This window comes from Hippocampus comes, unplaced genomic scaffold (assembly GCF_001891065.2).
Source record: "Hippocampus comes isolate QL1 unplaced genomic scaffold, H_comes_QL1_v1.1 scaffold4, whole genome shotgun sequence".
NCBI classification, from domain to species: domain Eukaryota; kingdom Metazoa; phylum Chordata; class Actinopteri; order Syngnathiformes; family Syngnathidae; genus Hippocampus; species Hippocampus comes.
The window spans coordinates 135,809-158,162 of NW_017805380.1; the positions used below are offsets into that span (position 1 = coordinate 135,809).

The following is a 22,354-nucleotide window of genomic DNA, read 5'->3' on the forward strand; positions in this document are numbered from 1 at the left end:
AATCAATTTCCCCCCCCCCCCTCCCCCCGTACTGATTTAACTCACCATTGCTTCAAATAAGTGAGGCTGAGCCGCATGCGGGCATTCCATTTGTCTTTGCTCTTTACAGCCCTGTGGTAGACGCATAAATAGTCGGCCGGCGATGCCAGCAGTTTCCCTCCAGTAAAATTCATATTTCCTGCAAGCTCTAATGTAACATCACACGATTAAACATGGATGGAGCGCGGCCAGGAAACGCAGCCTCGCTTTCGAACGCTTCTTTAAAATGTCGATCGCGTTAGATTTCCATACGATGCGGGTATGATTGAACGCGATTCTTTTTCTTCTTCTAACCAACGTATGACACTGAACGGGTTGGGCAGCGCGCGTTTTGTTTAGCTCGGCGCACTCGACGAGGTACCTCTATATTTATCCGACCGCCATTACTGTCGAAATTGACATAGCGTTCGGGGACCTGAAACAATATCAGCCCGCGTACCAACCGTAAGTTGTTTGTACAGCAAAAATAATTTGTTATAAACACTTCCAGTACTTGTCGCAGCCTCGCCTGGCAGATAGTTATTTCTTGCCGGGAACAATGTTGACACTGTTTGGGAAATGTTGCAAATGATCCAAAGCTAACGTTTATCTTTGTGAGGTTTCCTGTCAGGAAGTGTATGCTGCAAGGATATAGGATAAATAAATGGACCAAAAATAAAAAAAAAAAATGGCTCGGATTGGAACAAACTCGCAAAAAAACAAACTCAGCATTTCATCGGCAAGTTAGACTACTGTTAGCAGATTTTGTGTGGCCCCTGCAGTCTCCCTCGCCCCCCCCCCCCCAAATTTGTTTGGAATTGTCAAATGGCCGGGAATTTTAATGCACCGGCTGAATGTCACAGGACCTCGGGAGTGTAGAATTCATTTAGGAACTGCTAACAGGATCCAGCTGGCGCCCCTCGCGTGGAGCGGTGTGAAGGATCGATTTCCAAGCGTCACAGTTTATACAAACCTGCTTCCGTACTGTATACGTTTTGCTGCCAGGCAGTCGGAATTGTGGGGAGTCACATGAAGAATTCTTGTTTTTTTTTGTTTTTTTTTTTCCCTGCACTGACCTAGCACAAGCCACAAGTCTATTTGATTGTCAGAATATGTACCTAATTCGTCTCGCTCCTCGCAGTAGCTGACCATATACGGCGTTAATGTAGCGCCGTGTGCGCCTCTGATGTTTTTCTTGCCCCCCGCCCCCCACGCGTCAGTCGGAGTGATTTCCTTTTTGTGTCGCACCGCGCGCAAATGCAACATTTCTGCGCGTGACCGTGTGAGGAATTTGTGTTATTTGCCGCGAGCACGGCTCATAATGGAGCATTGAAATCAGAGCCGCCCCTCCAGGCCTCTGCACATGTCGTGCTCGATCCGCCTCCGATGATTACACCTCTGCCTCCGGGGCCCCAACCACCAGGCACTGACAAGAAGGCCATTGATCCACCCGAAAAGAATCAAATAAATTAATTTGGCCGACTCGCGGCTGTAAATTGGTCCCGGTCTTTTTTGATGTCATTCAACTAAAAGACTTCACAAAAAGAGGAGGAATGTTCTGGAAAACTGATTTGTCTTTTTCTCTTTGCTCAGCAGCGCAGCATATGTCAGCGGGTTGGAGTTAAATGTTCGGTCTTTTGTGTGGGCGGAATTCATCTTTCCACACTTCCACATGCACACATGAACTTGTTTTTTTGTCTTATACATTTGAGTACCGTGGTAATTTTGTGGGGGATTTTTTTTTTCAATCCTAGCTCAAAACACTTTGAGACATCATCACATGCCATCACGGTCAATTATAATAAATGCAAATGACTCTTTTGGCTATCACGGAGTTGACGTATGTCCACTCACAGTGTCACATATCCAGGTGAGGTCGGTTGATTTTCTGCAAAGTCACATTGAGTGCAAGCCAATCCTATAAATTGTGTCACCGCGCTCCTCAGATCCACACGGGTTGTTTTATTTGTCTCCAGGCGTGTGCTAAAGAAATATATCAAAACTATATCACAGCATCTGAAAAATGCTCTTCTCATAAAAAAAGTCTCCGTGCTAAATTGGACCGACGTGATCAAAGAAAGTTCACTTTGCTCTGAAAAGGAATCACGGGTCTTGCGTGACTTCCAAGGGCACATACCCAAATGGCGGTTTTTCATTTGGAACAGCTCTCGGTTTGTACCATACAGTGAAAAATAAAAATATGATTTTTTTTTTTTTTTACCAATTCAAGACATTAAAAAAAAACACATTTATTAAAAACAGAAACAAGTAAATAAAATTACATGGCATCAGTATAGGTTTTTTTTTAATTGTATAACGTACTTTCATGACCGTCACACAGTGACTACTGAGCGAACTAAATTGATTGAACAAGCAATGTCATGGGATCGATCATCTGCAGCCAGCGATGGCCAAACGGGCGTGTCATAACTCATTGACATGTTGAGTCGGGTGTGTCTTAACCTCCATGGCAGAGGCTCCGTCGAACCTCTGAGACCGATTCGCCGAACCCAGGTTAAGAACCACTGCACTAGAGGCAGCTATGCTAAAGGGAATACAATACAATACAATACAGCTTTATTTATATCGAGCCTTCACAACCGCTGCAGCTGTAACAAAGCGCTTTACGAAACATTTAAAATACTTCGTCCAAGAAATCTGAATATTGGTCCATAAATAAGGCGCACCGGATTATAAAGGCGCACTTGAGAAAATGGAATGCTTTTAGGTGCGCCTTATAGTGCGGGAAATACGGTACATGAGTTCCAGTTTCGTCTTCCAGACTATCCTGGGAACATTTGGAGCCTTCATTGTCTGATGATGTATCACTTTGGGGATTTTGATCTCATTCAGCCTCAGTGGAATGTTTTCTTTCGAAATGTTTTCGCAGCTTGCGCGTGTATGTCCTGTACCTATTTTCTTTCCCCATGTCATCTTCTATCCCTCTGCTGTCCGCTTCGTCTCCTCCCCTACTTTTTGCATGTCAACTTTGGCTCCTCTGTTCCCTCTCCTTCTTTTAACAGTCTCCCTCGCCTATACACCCCCCCCCAATACCCCCACCGCCCTTTTCCACTACTTCATTAGAGTGAAAACAAATGGGTCGCCCATGTCGAGAAACAGAAGGGAGCAAAACCCGCGGACGTCAGCATGAATGTAGACTAGTAAACTAACGACACTGACTAGTGCCGGGACCACCCCGGGACTGGACGATGAGTTGTCACCTTAATGGGGGTGATGAAGGAGAGAGCTCGAAAGTCAAATGAGGTGGCAAAGGGGAAAAGACAGAAATGGAGAGAAAGTACGTCAACGTCAAATAAAGCGAGAGCGTATGAGTGTTTTGCGTAAGCACTTTGGAAGTATGTCGCCATTACCTGAACGGAGGCGGAGCAGTGTTTTGGGAACAGGTAGGAGCATATCTGCCCTCTGCTTTTCCTCCCCAGATGGGGAAAGCAGACAGACCTTGTTAAAAGAGCAGACATCCCAATCAATATGGTTGTTCCAGTGGAGCATCCAGCTGCCAGGGACTCCACACAGATAGGCACGGCATAGCAATTTGCAGACATAAACAAGGGCCTAATTGTTCGGGGCCTGGAGGTTTGCAGTGAGGAAAACAAAGATGAAGCATTGTGAAGAGTTAGAAGCCATTTCAACTCTCGTTTAGGAAATGAGAGTTAGGCCAAACTTTCTTTGATGAGTGTTGTTATTGTGAACAGCGGGGGTGCCGGGCATTAGGCCTGTGAAACGGAGGGAATGAGAGCAAAGGTAGGGAGTTTGGAAGATGGGGCTCTCCGGTTTTCCTATTTTCCGCTCTTTCGACAGGCATTTAAAAAAAAAAACATCACCATCTTCACAGTGTGACGCGGTCATTTGCCATTTATGATTTGCAGGCGTAATCTCGGGAGTTTCATCCTGCACGAAGGAGCTGTATTGATTGCGGGTCTTAACTGAAGCCTCCTCGTGATCATCCGGTCGTCTTGTTTCAAAAGGGCAAGCGCTGGGACGGTGAAATAAAGTGAGACGGGGAAGCTCAGAATTGCCCTTCAACAGATAACGTCCAGAACCTCTCCTGACCCGCATGTACTCGCTTCCCTGCTTTTCCCCTTCAAGTTTATTCAAGGACAATTCAAGGTTGTCCGGATGTTGGTTTTCTGCCCACATCATTTATTCATTCAATTAAGCTTTTTTTTCCGTCCCCGGCACCTCATTTTCTTCTTCATCCATGGCTGTATACTCAGCTCCACAGAGGCCAACATAATCTCAAGAAGTCATGGCCAGAAAGGAGACGAAGGCTCAGTGTGGTTGAGATTCTTGGCAATCCCGATTTGGTTCTGGACGATCACTGAAGTTCGCCTCCTTTCAGACAAGAGGCAGCAGGCAACCGTAGACGACGAATGTCGTGTCCTACTGCGTCGGTGATGAATTTAGCTTCTTAATGCTGATGGTCATAGCAGTCCCCCCCTCTGGAAATAGTGTCCGTACATATTTCATGCATCCAGGGGGGGGCTTTGAGAAACTTTTCAGGCAAGCAACTTCGTTTGATTCCTTGCATTATGGATGGCTGTCTTGAGGCAAAAAGATGTGTGCGCAAAAAAAAAAAAAAAAAAAAGGTTAGCATATATCTCGTGACTACTCGGCTCACATTTGGAAAAAGGAGCGGTTGATCCCAATCGGAACCGAAAGCTCTCTGAACATGAGTGGGAATGAGCTCCTTTTTTTTTTTTCATTTGGTCATCTCGCATTCATCAGGAACCCTCATCAAAATATTGACACAATAATGATTGCAGGCCACCTTGTTTTAACTTTGACTGGTCCAATCTAATCAGAGCTCTCCTCCCTCAAAAGAGACACCATGAATTTTTTATCGTGGCGTCTCTTTGGAAGGGCCGGGGGGGTCGATTTGTCCTTGTTCTTTATTTACTCCGGAGAACGAGCCGTTCCCTCGAGGTAAAAATTAAACAGTAGCTCTTTTGTAATTGTCCAACTTCAGGAAGTCAGTTTTATTCACCCCCCCCCAAAAAAAACCTCGGTTCATTCAACAGGCTGGTTATGACCTAGTGCCAATCACAAGCCCCCCAAAAAAACAGCATGTGACCACCCTCTTCCCGTTGCTGTGATTTGAATGTTGCCGTCGACATCCATCTTATACGCTCGGTTGTACTTTTGACAGCAATTTAATATGTCCATATGGATTCTCGCATCATCTCGAGCCCAAATTTTGTTATGAAATGTTGAACTCAGTTGAAACAAGTCTCGGTCAAAACAAACCCAAAGTCAACATGTACATGCGTAAATAGGATGTGACAGCAATCAGATGGTTGGTTTTGGTTAATAGAAGCCAAATGGACGTACGGCGACCTCTCCTTTGTCCCACATGACATCATGCGTGCACATGGCAAAAGGATTTGTCTTGATTTCGCGAAGAGTGCGCAAATGTTGACACGAGCGATTTTAGTGCACTTTGTGCCTTTGAAAACAAGCATTTTTTTTTTTTTTTATAAACACTTCTACTTCACACTAAATGCTGCCAGTGATGTCTTCACACATCTATTCGTTTGCTGGAAGCGGTGTCGCTGTGGGAACGTGTAACTTTTGATTGGCTGCTGTGTGAAAGACAGAATAATGCAGTCTCCTATGCAGCAATTTTCCAGACACTCTGGGAAAGAGACCGTTTTTTTTTTTTTGGAGAAGGCCAACTTAATAAGGGATCGGACCTTGCCTTCGCCACATTCCTTTTGTTACCATTGTCACATGTGACAGAGGAGTGGTTTTTACGAAGCTGTGCTCCAGAAGCTCTTGCTTGCACTCTGGTCAGTTGAGCCTCTGTTGCCGCTTTGTGGTTCCGCTGCCGTTTGATAGAGTGCAGGGCTATGTGCGTGAGTGGTCCCAGACCCTGGTTGTCCCAAGCAGCACCTGACCTGCTTTTTAACAGCGTATTCACAGCCATTGTTTGGGAGCCTCGCTCAGCTTTCTGAGACCGAATCCAAATCAAAAGTTTCGGCTTTTCCAAACTGGCCCCGCAGCAACACCGCGACGGTTAATATATCCAAGAGCTGCTTCAGCATTTGTTTTGTCCGTTTTCCATCCGCCCCCTCTTCCCTTATCTTAAAGAAAGAAACTATCTTTTCCATTTGTCCAGTCACTGATTTGAAAAGTCTTCCATTGGGGGTTTTTCCGCTTAGCCGTTTAAAGAAAGCTATAAATCTGACCCGTTTAAAGACAGACGGGCAACAAAGACTTAATGCACAATCTGCTGCCTCAACCGGCTTCTTAAACATTTACCCCCAAATGCATTTACTGCTTGACTAATGCACTCTCTGCATTGAAGTCGGCAGAGGCCAGGGGGTGGTATTCGTCTCTCTTTATTTGCCCAGGGCAAGCAATTGCTGCCAGGCGGCTCAGGAAGATGGACGGAAACAAATAAAAGTATGATCAATGAGGAAATAAGAACGGCAGTACTTTGGCATGAGGTGCCGGGACCGACGCTTTGCTTATCGGATGTCAAGGTGACATCACCGGTCGTGCGACAGGACTTTGCTCTCCAAATTTCAAATCCCATCCACCTCACTTTGCACAACAGACAGCGCAGTCTAAACTTGGCTTCGAAATGAGAAGGAACGTTTGGAGCAGGATGGGCCGCTCCGTCAGAGCGAGTGTGTCATCCGAGTGTTAAATGGTGAGCAAAATGGGAGTCCCGAGGGCCTTTTGTGAAGGCTGCGTTCGAAACGAAAATGAATAAAGTCCCTGTCACAACTTGCCTTGAAAATTACGGGGGGAAAAAAGCTAATTTTTTAAGCGTTGGTTGTTTTCTGTGAACTTGCCATTCATTCCCTTCGAGGCTTTTCTCAACACAATGAAAAAAAAATCCTCTCCAATGAGGTGCCTAATGAATTCAGTAAAAGCAGAGGCCTTGACGCCGAGGTAGCATCCAAACTGTGATCCCTGCATGTGGTCTCAGCGTGCGGTTGACCTTTTAACCTCCCCCACAATCCAGTGACGGCTGTAATTTTCATTTTCATACGCAACAAAGTGGCCCTGAGTATGTGCAGTATGCAAAGGAGGACATCTTCTCTATTTGCTGCAGAGGACAACGTGCCCCACTAACAAGACCCCCCCCCAAAAAAAGCCAATTTTGCACCAAGGGGCAATAATCGAGTTGAAGTACATCAATATGAATTGCGACTGCGCAGCTGTTTCTACTACATGGGTTTATTTTTTTTTTTTTGTCCGCATCGAAAAATAACCATTTAGAACAGCCCAATGTTTGCTTGAAACATTTTTTTTTCAAGACCCATTGTTGTGTGGTTCACCACAGCCTTGTGTACCATTATAAAGTGGCTGTTTGCATTGAAAAGTAGTCTTTGCGGCGACCGTTCAATGCAGATACAAAAGAAAAAAAGGGCAATCGAAATTGAAAAAAACGCATTTCACCTCCTCAGTGAATGTATAATTCCTCGCTCTCCTATTTCCAAAGCCCTTATTCCATTTTCCCCAGCGTTGTTTGGAGCACCCGGGAGGCTGCCGAATATGAGATGCAAAAACGTTGTGTTTGTAGATCCGATTATCGATTCTATTGAGAGTCCTGTTCTTTTTCTTTCTCCCTTGGGAATGTAAAGCGCCGCTACATTAGTCAGCTTGACGACAAGTATTACTGCGGCGAACCATCCGGGCAACATCCGGCGGCGTTTTTGCTCAATGTAGATTTTTATGTGGTGATGGAGTGCCTCCAACGGTACGAGATTACGAGGGAGGAGATTGCTTATGGCGAGAAGGTCATATCACAAAGGAGACATCCATCACCTTGAAAAGAAGAAGATGGAGGTGCCATTTTCGCGTAGCGGGCTTTGACAAGTCCTTTTGTTCCATCTCTCTCTTGTAAACTCTTGACAACGTCGCATTAGCCATCAGTACGCATTACGCTCGGATCTACGTGCTGCATCTTTGAAGTTAAAATGGGCAGGGGGGGAAATATCCTAAGTATAGGCTTCGCTCCAGATAGCTGTGGCTATGCTCCCAGATGCCTGAGTAGGGATCTGCTGTATCATGTGTCTTTCCGACAGACTTGGCAGCGGCTTTTGAAGGACTCTACAGTACGGCATCAGAAGGAAAAAAAAAGAATCCCTGTCAGAGACATGCACCAGAGACCCCCATTACTTTGGTTTTCGGCTTAAAGTTGCCAAGCAACAAAATATCACTGAGAGCACTTTTACCCGGTGACAAAATTGAAAAGAATCAGCTGAGTCATCATTTTTGAAGTGAGTCCAGCCTCTGCCACACGTAACAATCAGAATTCATTCATTCATTTATTATTATTTTATTTTCCAGCCTGCACGTCTCAATTATATTAGCTTTGGACTGCAAATAACCAGACATCAAATGTTATTCTTTCAACCCGTAAGCCATTTATTGATATTCATCCATGAAACGCTTCAAGTGGCTTGAAAGTCTTTTTTTTTTTCTTTTTCCTTGACTTCAAAATCCCAATTCTTTTTGACTGTTGTGTTTTTATTGGCTGGATTTTTACACGTTTATACATCCGGTTAGGAAATGCGTGGTTCGTATACTGGGGTGCAGCGATTCACAGAATACTTTAAAAAATTTTTTGCAGTGTAATATGGACAGAAAAATATGAATGGAGGAATGAATTCTTTATTTCAAGTGTGTGAAAATGAAAGAAACTGTCGAAATGAAACATTAAAAGTTAAAAATACAATTATACTGTCCACATCCAGAAAGCAGTCGTAAAGCAGAAAACGTATCTACTCCTACCCCCTTGAACTGGATTTACAGTTTTATAATATAATGGCCTACTGTAGTGGAATAATAGCAATAATTATAATATATAAAGAAATATTGATATAGACACATCCATATTCCTCTGTGGACCAACGGTAATTATTATAAGTTGTCAGTTGCAAGTTCATAAGCTTTGGTCTTAAGAGCTTCAAATGGCAATCACGAGCACGTGACATAATGACATTTTTCAGCCTTTGCGTTTTCAAGCGCCATTGCGCTTTCATCAACTGTTGATGCTTTCCATCGACATTTAACGTCTCTGTAACCGGCAATTAGTCAAAAGCGTTCCGAGTTTTGATTGGGAGGCGTTTAGTGGGAGTCTTGTTTGCAATGAGCATTAATGAATGTTATGGCCTCCCATCAGTTTGACGTGTCTATTCTTCAGATGTGTTTGAATTGCAATTAGGCCCTGATTAACAAGCCGGGGGAGCGTTTTCAGGGCTATAGTGTACGATCTTATGAAGGCAATCAGGGCGTTGTCATGTGAGCTGCTAATGAGGCTCAGCCAATTGTCATAATAAACGAAATCTCTTTGGCTGGGTGGGGTTCAAACTCAGCCTTGCCCCTCACTTGTGTTTCTTTTTCCGTCTCTCCCATTTGTGCGGCATAATTAAGACAGTTGCTGTATGTGATGAACGGGATCCAAGTGGCTCCACATCAATGACGAGCTCAGTGAAAATTCAACACGCCCAGACCCGTGTCCAAAAGTTGGAAAGAAAAGCTTTAATTATTCATTGTTGAAACGTGTCTTTTTTTTTTTTCCACCCAACACACACACACCCACACACACACACACACACACACACACACACAACGCATGAGAAATCACAATTTGCGTCTTGAAAATCAAAATGGTTCTGTTTTGACCAAGAGTTGGACCATCGGCGCAAAGGAGACATTTGACGTTAGCGCCCTCGCCTCATCACTAGACAAAGTGAGTGGACGAGGCAGAATGCAGAAATAAACCGTAAAGGATCATTTCGAGCATGAGCATTTTCATGTCAAGATGTCATACAGCCAGTTCCTGGGAAAAGCTTGGAATTAAATCGGAAAATTGCTTGGATGTGACTTTGGAAAGGATGTCTAAGCCCTGCCGAGACGAGACGGAGCTACAGTATGCCGCTCGTTTTTCTGGCATGTCTTGCTAACATTCGAGTGCCTCTAACCATACCAAGACGCCAAGTCCAGCTTCTGAGACCACGCCCTTGAATGCTACACTATGAACAGCAGTTTGTTTTAAGCACTAAAATGTTTTTATTTCTCTACATTTGACATAATTTATCATGTTTTCTAGACTATAGTGATCTTTGATGGGGCTGGAGAAGATTAAGTCACTGTACCACTGTAATTTGGTTTCTTGCTCAACAATCAAATGAACGCTAGCTTGATAGCGGTCCACCTTTGAGTGCTACACTTCATTTATACAGAAGTGACAGCTCGTCACTGTGTCAATCGTTTTCATAACTGTTTTGATGTAGTTCTGATGAAGTGAATCCAGCCATGCCATGAATTAACCTCGCAACCGTAACTGCGTTTGGCCAGGTGAGAAAGCGTCCACCATTTTGTGTGCTACTTTGATAACAAACGAATGACTATATGCGCAACACGTGTTTGAGTGTTTATACATCATTTCCCCTGGAAAGTGTTACGCTCGCGGGTGGGCAGGGGTTGGTTCTGGGTGGGTTACGGCTAACCCCCTCGTGGTCTCCGGGGTTACGTTGCTTCTGCTCTTTGTCAGCTCCTCACGGTGTTCCTTCCTCTTCCTGATTTTCTGACTGGAACAGAGGTGATTTTTTTATTTTTTTTAGCTGGTGAGAGCATGAGCTACAACCACGATAATAAAAACGAATTTACCCTTATTATTTTTGTTAATCCTAACACTACTTCCGAGCAATGTCCATTCAATTTCATGGAAGAGTGGGTCATGAAACAAAGAGAAACATGTTTCTTAATCTCAGTCAATACCACAAATTCAATCAAGCGTCCATGAAAGTGAACAATTTGCTATTAAGCCAAATTAATATTATTTTATTTATATATATATATAATTTTATTTATTTTTTTTTTGGGTGGGGGGGTGATTTTTTTTTTAATGTTTTTGTGAAGTGTTTTGCTCCACTGAATTTGTAATACAAACATCTTTGTGTGTGTCTGTTTTTGTTGTTGTTGCTGTTGTTTTTTCTAACAGCTCTCTAATCTTATTACATTGCGCCAGCGTACCGAATAAACTGTTCCAGTACCGCAAATTTGCAACAGTTGGATCAGAATTGAGGGTGAAAAAAAAGAGACCTTTTTTTAACCGGATACCAAGACAATGTCTCTGATGAACCTCCATGACTAACAAATTGCTGAATTTGAATAGCCGTCTCTTATCAATGCTCGTTCGTCGCTGTGTTTGCAGGTGAACGAGGAGACAGTGGAGAGGCTGGTGGTCCAGTACCCTCACATTGTATTCAGCACGGTAATGCAGGACTGCAAGAGAACCCTGGAGAGAGCTTATCAGATGGGCTGGAGCCCAAGTGCTTCCAACGCCTTGTAGCTGGGGTTGGATTATACACATATGCGTAATCACACACACACACTCACACACGTTGAACAAAAGGACCATTTCTGTCCCAAACATTGACACACGTGCACCATATTTCCAGCTCAGCCCTATTTGATTTTCATTTACTGTTCAAACATGCATGTGGACACACGCGCACACACACACACACACACACACACACACACACACACACACACACACACACACACACACACAGACTCTGTAAACTCTTCCATTAATCAATTCATGATCTGAATGAAACTTCCTACGTACCATCACCTTCAAGGCAAAAAGCAACAAGCAGTTGAGTCAGTCAAGCTACACGGGGATGACTCACCGGTGCTGAAAGCTTTCCGAACCTCGCACGTTTCAATCGGGCGGAGCGGACGCAAAGATGATCGATAAAGACGGCGGTTTAGAAAAGAACGATTACCCCGCCATGTTCAGTCTAGCGACACGTTCACTTCCTCTGAGGCGACGCCCACTGCAGACGACGACCACCGCAAACAGCAACGACGTCCTCCTCCCGGCTCTTGAGCCGCTGAGACCTGAGCGCTCGCTTGAGGCTTTGTGAAAAATGTGTGATGTGTATCTTGACTTTCTTCCTCGTGCAGTTTCGTGTGCAGGGATTTGTGGATTTCTGTGCGTTTAGATTGTTGTCGAGGCTACATGTAAACGTTGTCCCGATGCGGCACACGCGGGCTTGGGTCGTGGCCAAATCCTCCTTCCCTCCCAGCCGATTGAATAGCAGGAAAACCACATTGATTATTTCTCTAAAAGTGCACGATTAGATCGAGATTGGCATCTGCCTGAGCGACTGTCCGAAAATGATCTCAAATTGGACCCAACCTCTCTGCATGACGTGGGAACAATGCTTTTGTTTTATTCACATGAGTTAAAACGAAAAGCAGGATAAAAGTATTAAGAGTCTCATATTTGAGGATTACAGTGGAACCTCTAAATTCAAACACAATCCTTTGCGTGACAACGTTTGGACTCGGAGTCCAAAAACAAGTGGAAATTGAATCAACCTGCTTCAGGATATGACTGACTGACTGCTTTTTAATGCAGTTAACCTGTGCTAACAGCAGAAATGGCCGCCGTAATTCATGGTTGAGTTCTCTGGACTGCGGAATTGATTGTCGATTGCTAGCGTCTTGAAGCCACTTGAGCGTGCGACCCGGCTGCGGCCAGCAGAGGTGCTGTCCAAACCGTTTTCCGGTCGCGCGAAAGGCGACAGCGACCGTTCTGCTCAATATGGCACCTCTAAGAAGTACTTCTTACGGATCTTTCTTGGTTGCCGAAAGTCAGATGCGATAGCCTCCAGCTCATTCGCGACACCGATCGGGATAAGCGCTATAAAACTGGATGATGGGCGATACCTTGGAAACGGGACTTCAGTGAAACCAAGTCATACGTAAAAACTGAATTTTAAAATCATACATTTCTAAATGGTGTGGTGAGTATATATGCTTCCCGCGTTCTCCCCATGCTTGTGTTTTGTTTTGTTTTTTTCCTCCAGGGACTTCAGCTTCCTGCCACTTTTCCAAAATCTGCCTGTTCGCTTCTATCTAAACTTTAAATTGTCCAGGCGTGTGAATGGGAGTGAATGCGTGATGTGCCCTGCAATTGACAGTCGCTGTCTATCAATAACGAATGGATTGATCATTTTTGGCAGTCGAGTAAATTCCAAGTTACCAGTCGTACGTAAAAACAAAATTAACTGGTGACACATGACAGAAGATGCCTGCTTTTGCTTTGGAGATGAGTTTCCAATGCACACTTTCTTTTGTTTTCGCCTATTTTTACTGCGCAGCCAGGACAAACACCTGTGTACACGTTTCCTTTGTCCGGATAAAGAAAGGATAATTCCATTTTCCAAATCAAAACGCATAAAGGAGGGCAGAATTTGTTAGACGCTCACCGAGCTCGGCTTAGTATTTTTTTCCAGTATTCTGTTGTAGCATCGTGTATGTAAGGAGTGCAGAATTTGTTAGACGCTCACTGAGCTCGGCTTAGTATTTTTTCCAGTATTCTGTTGTAGCATCGTGTATGATGGCGTTCTGAAAATTCCGGTCTGATTGTGAATTGTTGGACTTCAGAGGTTTCACTGTATACACCAAACGCACCACGAAGGAATTGCCTTAACTAATGAAGTCAAGTTGACCCATTAATTGTTGAAACGAGTATTCCCGAGTTGATCAAATATCTTATCGCCCCATTGTATGGTATATTCATATACATGGAATGTACTTATCAGTGTTATATCGATTTCAAGCATATACTTGTGACATTAGCTATGTAGCAATTCAGTGGGGGATTTCCTTGTAGCGATAGAGGGCATACAATTGGTAGTGGCGAGTGGATTAGTATTCATCGAAAAGTGCAGTGTGGAGTTGAAAATGCAGACAAGCAGGGTGTGAACCAACATTGGCCTCGGCCCCCCCTCACCAGCTAGCCATCCAGCTAGCAACAATAGCTTCTTTTTTTTCCCGGACTACAATAATGTACAGTGCAATGTAGTTTGAATACAGCAACACTTTGTACATCATAAGAAGATTTCACACAACGAAAAAGTTGATTTCCCCCTTGTCAGGATTTGTGGACGAAGCAGTCGCGGGGCTCCTCCCTGTCTGCGTTTGTTTTTGTTTTGTTTTTTTCGTATGTCATCCCCATCTGCACTTTCTTCCTCGCTAGATGTTGACATACATGATTCTTGATTTGTTAAGGCGAGCATAAATGACTTTATTTGCATAAAGATGAATAAAACACTACCACTTCAAGCTCCCCCCAACCCATCCCCGTTCTCTTTCTTTTACATGTGTGAAATTGAGGCGGCGCAGAATATCTAAAATGGCAGGAAAATGTTTTTCCTCTCATTTTTCATAACGTGGAGACAGCTCTTGGCTGCAGCCTTCCCCTTGACTCCTTACTTCAATTACATTTAATGAGCATGATGGGCGACACAGTAACATTAGGATTCAGTCAGAATGCACATGTTAGCGGATAAAATGCAAATGAGCACACCAACATGTTGCCCGTCACATCCAAAGGTCACTGTGTACAAATTGGACTCAACGAAGTTCCTGTGGAGAAAAAAAAAAAAAAAAGGTTTCTTCTCTTCTGAGACCTTTTCTGTGTTATGTGCCTTGACATCATCATTCTTAAGCGTTACAAAACCACACAGTGTGTACGGTTTTCGATCATTTTGCTTCAAATGGAATTTTGTTGTGAGTCACTGACAGTGTACTGGTTCACTTACTTGACTTCAATGCAGGCAGCGTGGGCTCATTTCCCGTTCGTTAACGATGTGTGAGTGCTGGGCTGTCTTCTTATGTGTCCTGCGATTGCCTGGTTACAAGTCCGGGGTCTGAGTTGCATAGGTTATACAATTCAAAAAAGATTTTGATTCAACCAGCCACTCGCGACAATGCTTTTGCTGACATCATTGTTTTCGCACGAGTGTGAAATTAGCTTCAATCGCTTCTGACCACGGAGCTGAGAGGAGCTGTCAGCCAGACTGGCATCGATGTCGAACAGTCAGCCGTCCTCCGTGCTTTCCCGACGACTCGAGTACTACTGTGGTGAATGCTAGGCGCAGCGCTAACTTGCTCCAAGCTAGCTTTGGTCAGTTAGCTAGCATAGCTAAATGCTGTCCCTCCACGGCGCACAGTCACTCCCTTAAAGTCACTCATCATCGAAATAAGTGCTTAGGTGTGGTACAGTAGAGCAGAAAGCTCGGTGGAAGCGCATTACAGCAGAGAGGGAATGAAAATGTCCACTTTCAATTCTGTCTCCACCAGAGATGAAGGCCCCAAAGAAATTATACAAGTTAGGCCACTGATACAGTACAGCGTTGAGGGAATCGAAACATTTGCTGTTTATGCGGGCAGAGCCAGTCCAGCTGTTTGTTTTCTTTTGCAGTTCTGCTTTTATTTTTTTTTTTTCCATCTTCTGGATTCCTGTCACATGGTTTACTGCCCAGCCTTGGACATTGAATGTCGTCTTAAAAAAAATAAATAAAAATGCTTCACTGACCCTGCATTCTATCATCATGTAGCGTTTCTTCTCGGAATGTTCTTTTGAAAATGCTCAACAGATATGCGAATACTTGTTAAACCACGTCGAGAACATTTTGAAGCACTTCCCCCGTGATAATTTCATGTAATTAAAACAAAGGGCTCACATTTTGGTTGTACAGTAAAAGATGTCAGGTGAACAGCATTCCTTTTTATATGATGACTTACTATAGTTAATATTTGTGTGAATTTAAAGTAGAGCCAAGCATATTTTTTTTTGGGGGGGGGCATGTACTGTCATACAGTATGTCAATGAATGTTTCATGTTAGGTCCAGTCCAGCGGTAAATTATGAACGAGTGAATTAGGTCTGCGCAGGAAACCACTAATGTCAGTGGTGTCTAAAAGAAAATGGTCAGTCATTGACAGTCACGGTCAAATATGTTTCCCCGTGTTAGAGAGTTTAATGTCGCTTCTGGAAAGAAAGAAAAAAAAAACGGTGTGGCTTGTACATTCATTAGGCGTGACAAGCCGAGACATGAATAATCTGGCCTTTGGCTTTGGCTCCTCATCTGTTTAAGGCCTCCTCCTTTCACCGCGACAGGGCTTTTTTTAATGTCTCTGCCACAAATGAGCTGATCGCCCTGCACCTTATTCCCATTTCTCTCGTGGGTAAATTATGCAGCTTGGTGAATTTTAATGCTGCCAATTAGCCCCTCTGCAAATGTGAGTGTATGCCATCGATTCCCTGGCTGATTGAGGTGGATTCCATCAATGCATCGCACTCCTCAGACTTGTGCAATATTCATCAAGGTGGAAGGAGGTGCCCGGCGCTTTGAGCGACTGCCCCCCGGAACGAAGGCGAACCTGCGCGTCGAGGCCGCATTGCAAGCGGGAGTGGTAATTAATCTCTGTAAATATACATGGACTCGTTGCATTTTTTATGAGGCGCAAGGTGGAACTGACACTGACCATGCAGGGCCGTGCGCCTCATGTTGGACCTGCAAGGACGTTGGTTCTGGCCTTTTGTTTAAAGGAGATCAAATCCTTGCTGACAGCATTTTTTATACATGAGGAAACTGTAAAATAACAAAATATCGAATGGCTGAAGACATGTGCGTTTTGCAGAGAACCCTGCAGCAGCATCTCGACGTTGTTACTGTTGCTACCTCTGAAGACCAAAGGTCTCGGTTCCCCCCCCTTTCATGTCCATGCTGTTGCCGCTTGTAAAAGGGAATAACGATGGATGCCCATCCTTTTGATAGATTTTTCAGAACTTCATACAGAGTTAGGACCTGATTTACCAAGCCCCCCCAAATAGCAGCCTCTAAAATATGTGTTCACTTGAACAGATTGCACACATAATCTCCTAAGATTTGGATCCCAAATACTAGTGGAGGCTTACATTGTGTCTTCTGTCACTAATGGATTGTCCGTGCTGCTTACAACAGATGTGAAAGCGTCGACTGCCGGATTCCCCCGTGGAAAATTTACGAGAGTTGGATGTGATGAAATTGCCTCTTACGCTGACACTTTCAAGCAAACACATTCCTGAGTTACAGAAAAGAAATCTGTCACACCAATAATTACGGACGAGCCAGCAACCACATAAAAGCCATATTTTCTTTGATTTAACGTATCCAGTGCGCGGCACTTGGGAGCATCTACTTATCCTGTGTAACATTGTGTTTAAAACTTGGGACCGCACACCCAAAAAGCACTCTGGGAAAGGCCAGCACCGATTCTCATAATGCTCTTGAGATCACCCAGATGCATGGAAATGCAGAGTTTGAATGAGTTTTGCCGTAGTTGGTATGGCATGACTCCTTCTTGTGACTGGCTCCAAGTCAGCCCTCATTTCGAAGCTCCAAATCTGCATTGCCGAATACACAATAATCTTTGTTTCTGGCATTTCAAAAATGCTTAGACAAGTGGAAAACTTCTTCACGCCGCCTCTCATTGTAACTGCAGCCAACTCCAGATTTTCTTTCAGATGTCCAAAGTCCAGTTTAGAAGCCAGCTCAAGACATAAGTCTTCCTCGCTTTGTTTTATCGGCTGTTCTCGTGTTTCTTCTCATGTGTGCGTTTCCATATCTGTTCTTCTGTTTTCTCTCCATACCTTCCTGCCCCTCATTGTCACGTTAGCCGTCCCATCGGCCGACTGCGGAGGGTCCGATATGCCAAGATTTCCCTTCATCCTCATCACTCCTCGCTGACTCAACTTTCCTTTGGCAGCTCGCAGCCTTCCTTCCACCGCTTCACCCTTGCCCTCTCCCGACACTGACTCTTCATCTCTCTTGGAAATTATGTCAATCACACTTTTTGCGTAGGGCGAGTCTCGCCTCAGCGCTCCGAGAGCCTCGATATTGCAACATATCAAGGAAAAATATTTCCCGTCCATCATCATAAACTGTTCTCACCCCGACTCCCCCGGGGGACCGGGAGGTATTTTGGCTCCCTGGTACTCTCTTTCCCGCATATTCACCCTTGTTGTTTCTGCGTTGGGCAAAGTGCAGCGTGGAAAAGTGAAGATGTTAATGGGTTGACTTTGTAACTGACACGGCAAGAGCCAACCCGGAGAAGATATTCATGACTCAGAAGGAGCATGTGCTGTTCCGGCCCTCGAGGGGACCCAGAGAGCGCTCCGGTGGAGTTTGTTTGGATTACATCAGCTGGTTGGTTTTTGAGAGGAAGTTTGGGAATAACTTTGCCTCCCAGTCACTGCATCTGGAAATTGGACTGGAACGTGACAGACCGGGGGCCTGGTTTGCCTTCTGACCCGAGGCCTCAACGAAAGCGGCGATTCGATCCATCCTCGTGAAGATAAAAAATAAATGAGATTTGTTAATCCACTCCATTTTTAACATCCTCCCAATAAGCTCCGCCGACCGCAGAGAAAGTTAGAATGTGTCCACGAGGATAATGAAGTCCCTGTGATTCCCCACATCGCACACTCGGTCGTTGATTGTCCGTCTCTTTCTCTCACTCTAAAGGGAGTTAATTGCTGCGTTTAGGGCGGAGCTCGGACTAGCTTCTCGGAGACAAAGGTTAATTAAGAACCGACTAAGAGAAGGATACGCGCGCATTTACATTTACATCATGTGAAAGAATTCCCGATTTGGGACAGGAAGACAAACGATTTCTTTACCAGCGGCCTCATTTCCATGCAAGCTTCACCGTCGATATGCAGATGTGGCAGGCGGATGACATTTAAAAGTAGTTAATTGTGCAAATCTTTGTTTTAGAAAGGAAAGGTCGTGAATTGGAAGTCTTTCATCTTCCAACGAAGCCCTCCCTCCCTCCCTCGAAACCCATTCCCCCCCCCCATAATCCAAAGGTGGGGTGCTAACCCATTTTCACCGCTGACCGCCATCGCTTTTCAAAGCGCTTCATGAATATTTACATGCACAAACTGTTTGGGAAATGAAAATGAATTTTTTGGCCCAACAGGAGATGACTCAAGAATTCCCACATTCCCCTGCGCCATTGTTTGCAAATTCCGTCCATGTCAAATAATGAATGTCTTGGGATGCCTCCTCCCAAACCGTTCTATAAACATCGAGTCGATCACATTTGCCTGGAATTACGGACCTACCACAGTTTTGCAGTGTAACCCGACTCAAGAAAATTGGATGAATGTTGACTAGATGAATTGCATGTTGAATTTTGTCGATATTTTGGGTCCAACCTCCCGACAGGAAACGCCCGCCACAGCACATTGAGGATTCAGCAGGTGCACAGATTGGAAATTTTACACCTGCCTTCTCCTGAATAGCCCTAATGGCTCCGTAATTGCACCATTTCATCACTTCCCTTCTGGCTTGATGGCATTAAAGACAACTTGTTTTGGGAACAGACTCCATCCGAGCAGGGATGTGAACTGTGCAAAATAATTGATGTGATCATATTCTAATGTCATTTATTTTTAGCCACCCTCCCTGAAAAAAAGTCTTTTTTCTGAGGGTTTTTTTTTTTGTTTGTTTTTTTGATGGAACAACACTAAATTGTGCCTTCACACACTGTGTGTTCTCAAATCTGTCCCAAGAACTCTTTGTCGTGGCTAAAACATGTTCTGCTCAATTTGTTCCGTGACCAAGCTCAATTTACTCTTAAAGCACCGCAGTTTTCCCCACTGATATTAATTGTATTGGCCTATTGGTTTGTATTGGGTGTAATTCCACTGTCGACCACTAGATGCTGGTAATTATACTGAGTTCATGTAGATTTGAAAGAACAACAACGAAACAAGAAGAATTTTAGCACAGCCTCGTTTTTGTTCAAAACGATTGAGCGTCATCGGCTGTAATCCTGCTTTGTACGCCGACAGAAAGTGACGGCTCGACTTCGTTTTATAATGTACATCAAAGGGAATGTTTAATCGTGTATATTGTGAGATATAAGAGCCATAAGTGCTTAATATTCAGGACCAGCCAATTCTAGACCAAGTCTGAAAAGACGTTTAAAAACGTCTTTGGGAGTGAATGAGTTAAAAATAAACATGCCAAAGAAGTTTTTCATTCGGGTATTTCTGTATTGCGGATTTCACTTGGAACGTAACCCTCGCGATGGAAGTAATTATTGTTACGTTTCTTTTTTCTTTTTTCACGGAACAAAAAGAAGTCACTTGTATCAGATAGAATTATGAAGAGAATGTCGAAAAAAAAAGTTACCTCTAATTCAGTCAAGTAGGAATGGCCTATTGAGTGGGAGAAGCTCCAGTCGAGTTTGCCAGATGCCACGTGGTTCGTTCAGTGGGTGCCTCTGCTCCATGCTCCTTGCGAGTGCGTTCATGTTGATTACGATAGACTGGCACCGAGTCGACGGTGTGGTCTACCTTTTGCCCGAAGTCGGCTGCAATCGGCTCCAGCTCGCCGCGACCCCGAACGGGGCAAGCGGTGAAGAAAAATGGATGGATGGATGTTTTTCATTGGACACAGACGTTAATAATCCCAATCCTGTTCCCTCAAGGACACGACGTCTGCCGCGTATGTTCTCTGGAAAAACATGACGCACATTTATTCAACATGCGACTCCACTGACGTCTCTTTGTCTGCTCCTCGGATCTTACATCCTCCGTGTGGTTTTCATCAATTAAAACAATCCTTGCCTGTTCAGGAGCTACAGATGGTCAGGTTGAGACCCGAGCAGCGTCGGGGTCTCCCGGCCAACTGCTCTGACATGTCAGACATGCTGGTATGCCTCGTCACTCCCCACTTCTCCACCGTAACAAAGGTCGGGCCGACTCCCCTCCGGAGCGACGGGCCCAAGTGGCTCGCCGGGACGTGATGCGTGACGGGGCTCCAGCCTCAAAGCCAAAACGTGCGCCTCCCACCCACCCCGGTGGAGCTCCTTTCAAAGCCCACCCGGCCTCCCCCTTTCCTTCCTTTCTCCGGTCCCAGTGTCCATTTAATCCCCTTTCAATTCCATCTCTCGCCACTCAAAGCATCCAATCGACCCGGCTCGCCTGCTCACACAACAATCACGCACACATTCCACTTTTCGTTTGCCTCCCAGAATTCCCTGCTCCTTTTCCATCACCAAAAGCTCACAACTCACCACCTCTCCGGACGCCCCCAAAACACCCACCTCGCTTTTCTTTCCAGGGGTGTGTATTTCACAGCGTGCTCAGTTGAACGGGCTCAGAGTGATTTCCCAAGGTGGGGAGCTGAAGGTTAGGCAGAAGCCACGGCTGTCTGGTGATGACACAACCGGGAGTTGGACATTTGCGCGGCATCGCTCCATGAAAACGAGAGCGTCAACGAGATCGTTTGAAGTCTTTCGAAATGCCGACGGAAAAACGGAGAGGTGTGGAATTAACAAGCCATACGATGCTCGCTGCTCTTTTCTCTGACCTGTGCAATAATGAGGCTCGTTGCGAACGAGTCTTTATGGCTTATGTTGGAAACATTATGAGGCCGAGGTGGCTAATATGCGGAAAGCCAGACGAGATGTCAGCGATTCAACCGCTCGTCATGTGAAAGTTGCGGTTTCCCCTGGTAAAAAAAAATCGGACTTTTCAAACGTTCGCGACGATCGCCGTTCACAAAGGAACCTGTCTGTCTGTTGGGGGGGAAAAAAACACTATGCACTTGCTTGTGCTTTTAGATCATGTTTCCATATTTTAGCTTGATTGATTTTTTATTTTTTTATTTTTTTTACTTTATGATTTGATTTATAGTTAAAGCCAAAACGACGCATTCCCCTTCTCATATTTGAGGTTAATCACAGTGAAAATAAAATGGAAATGTCACAAGAAACTAATTAGTGTTTCAGATGCTCATGAAAAATCGTTAGCCTAATAGCATAATAGCCAACATAGTTTTTGTTTTACTGTCACAATATCACCAAAAACTGCTTCAACCAACAAAGTGGATGCAGAAAAAGTGGTTAAGATTGCATGCACGACTGTCTTTTATGTTGTGTTGTATTATTTTGTCGTTTTATGTAAACTGTTCTGTTGATGGTGACGCGGGCACCCGCAGCGGCTCCTCTCTCTCTCCTGCGGTTGAGAGGAAAGAAATTTCAGCTGTGCTGTTTGTTGAAATTTCTTTTCTTTCTTTTTTTTTTGGTCTATATCGATTCTCAATCATTCAGGTAATCTGTAAAGGTGTAATTTAGACAACTGACTGTGTTTTTGGAATTTGTTGTGTGTTTTATGTTTCTTGTTTTTCTGAGAATGCTCAAAAAACGACTTCTTATTTTATGCTGTTCTACTAACGCAATATTTGCCCTTTTTATGTTGTTGTTGTTTTGTTGTTGTTTTTTTTTTTAAAGATTAATGTCCCATATCTTGTCAGAAATGTTCAAAAACGGCATTCTTCACCACGTTCTCCTTCGAAACGATGCTAATCGTGCTTCCTCAACAGTGGTCGTGTTGTTTTGAAAAAAACGAAGATTATTTACCTTCATTTATACAGCCTGGTTTGACCGAAGAACATGCATGGCTGCTTTTAAGAGACCCCCCCCCCGCCCCCCCC

At 44.4% G+C, this 22,354-nt stretch overlaps 1 long non-coding RNA gene across 1 annotated transcript in view; it reads left to right on the forward strand.

The window, feature by feature from the left end:
- LOC109517515 (uncharacterized) overlaps window positions 1–13,059 on the forward strand; it is an 85,478-nt gene extending 72,419 nt beyond the window's left edge. The window contains exon 3 of the long non-coding RNA XR_002168562.1: window positions 11,213–13,059. This is a non-coding gene — a long non-coding RNA (uncharacterized LOC109517515). The remainder of the gene's footprint in view (window positions 1–11,212) is intronic.
- The last annotated feature ends 9,295 nt before the right edge of the window (window positions 13,060–22,354 follow it).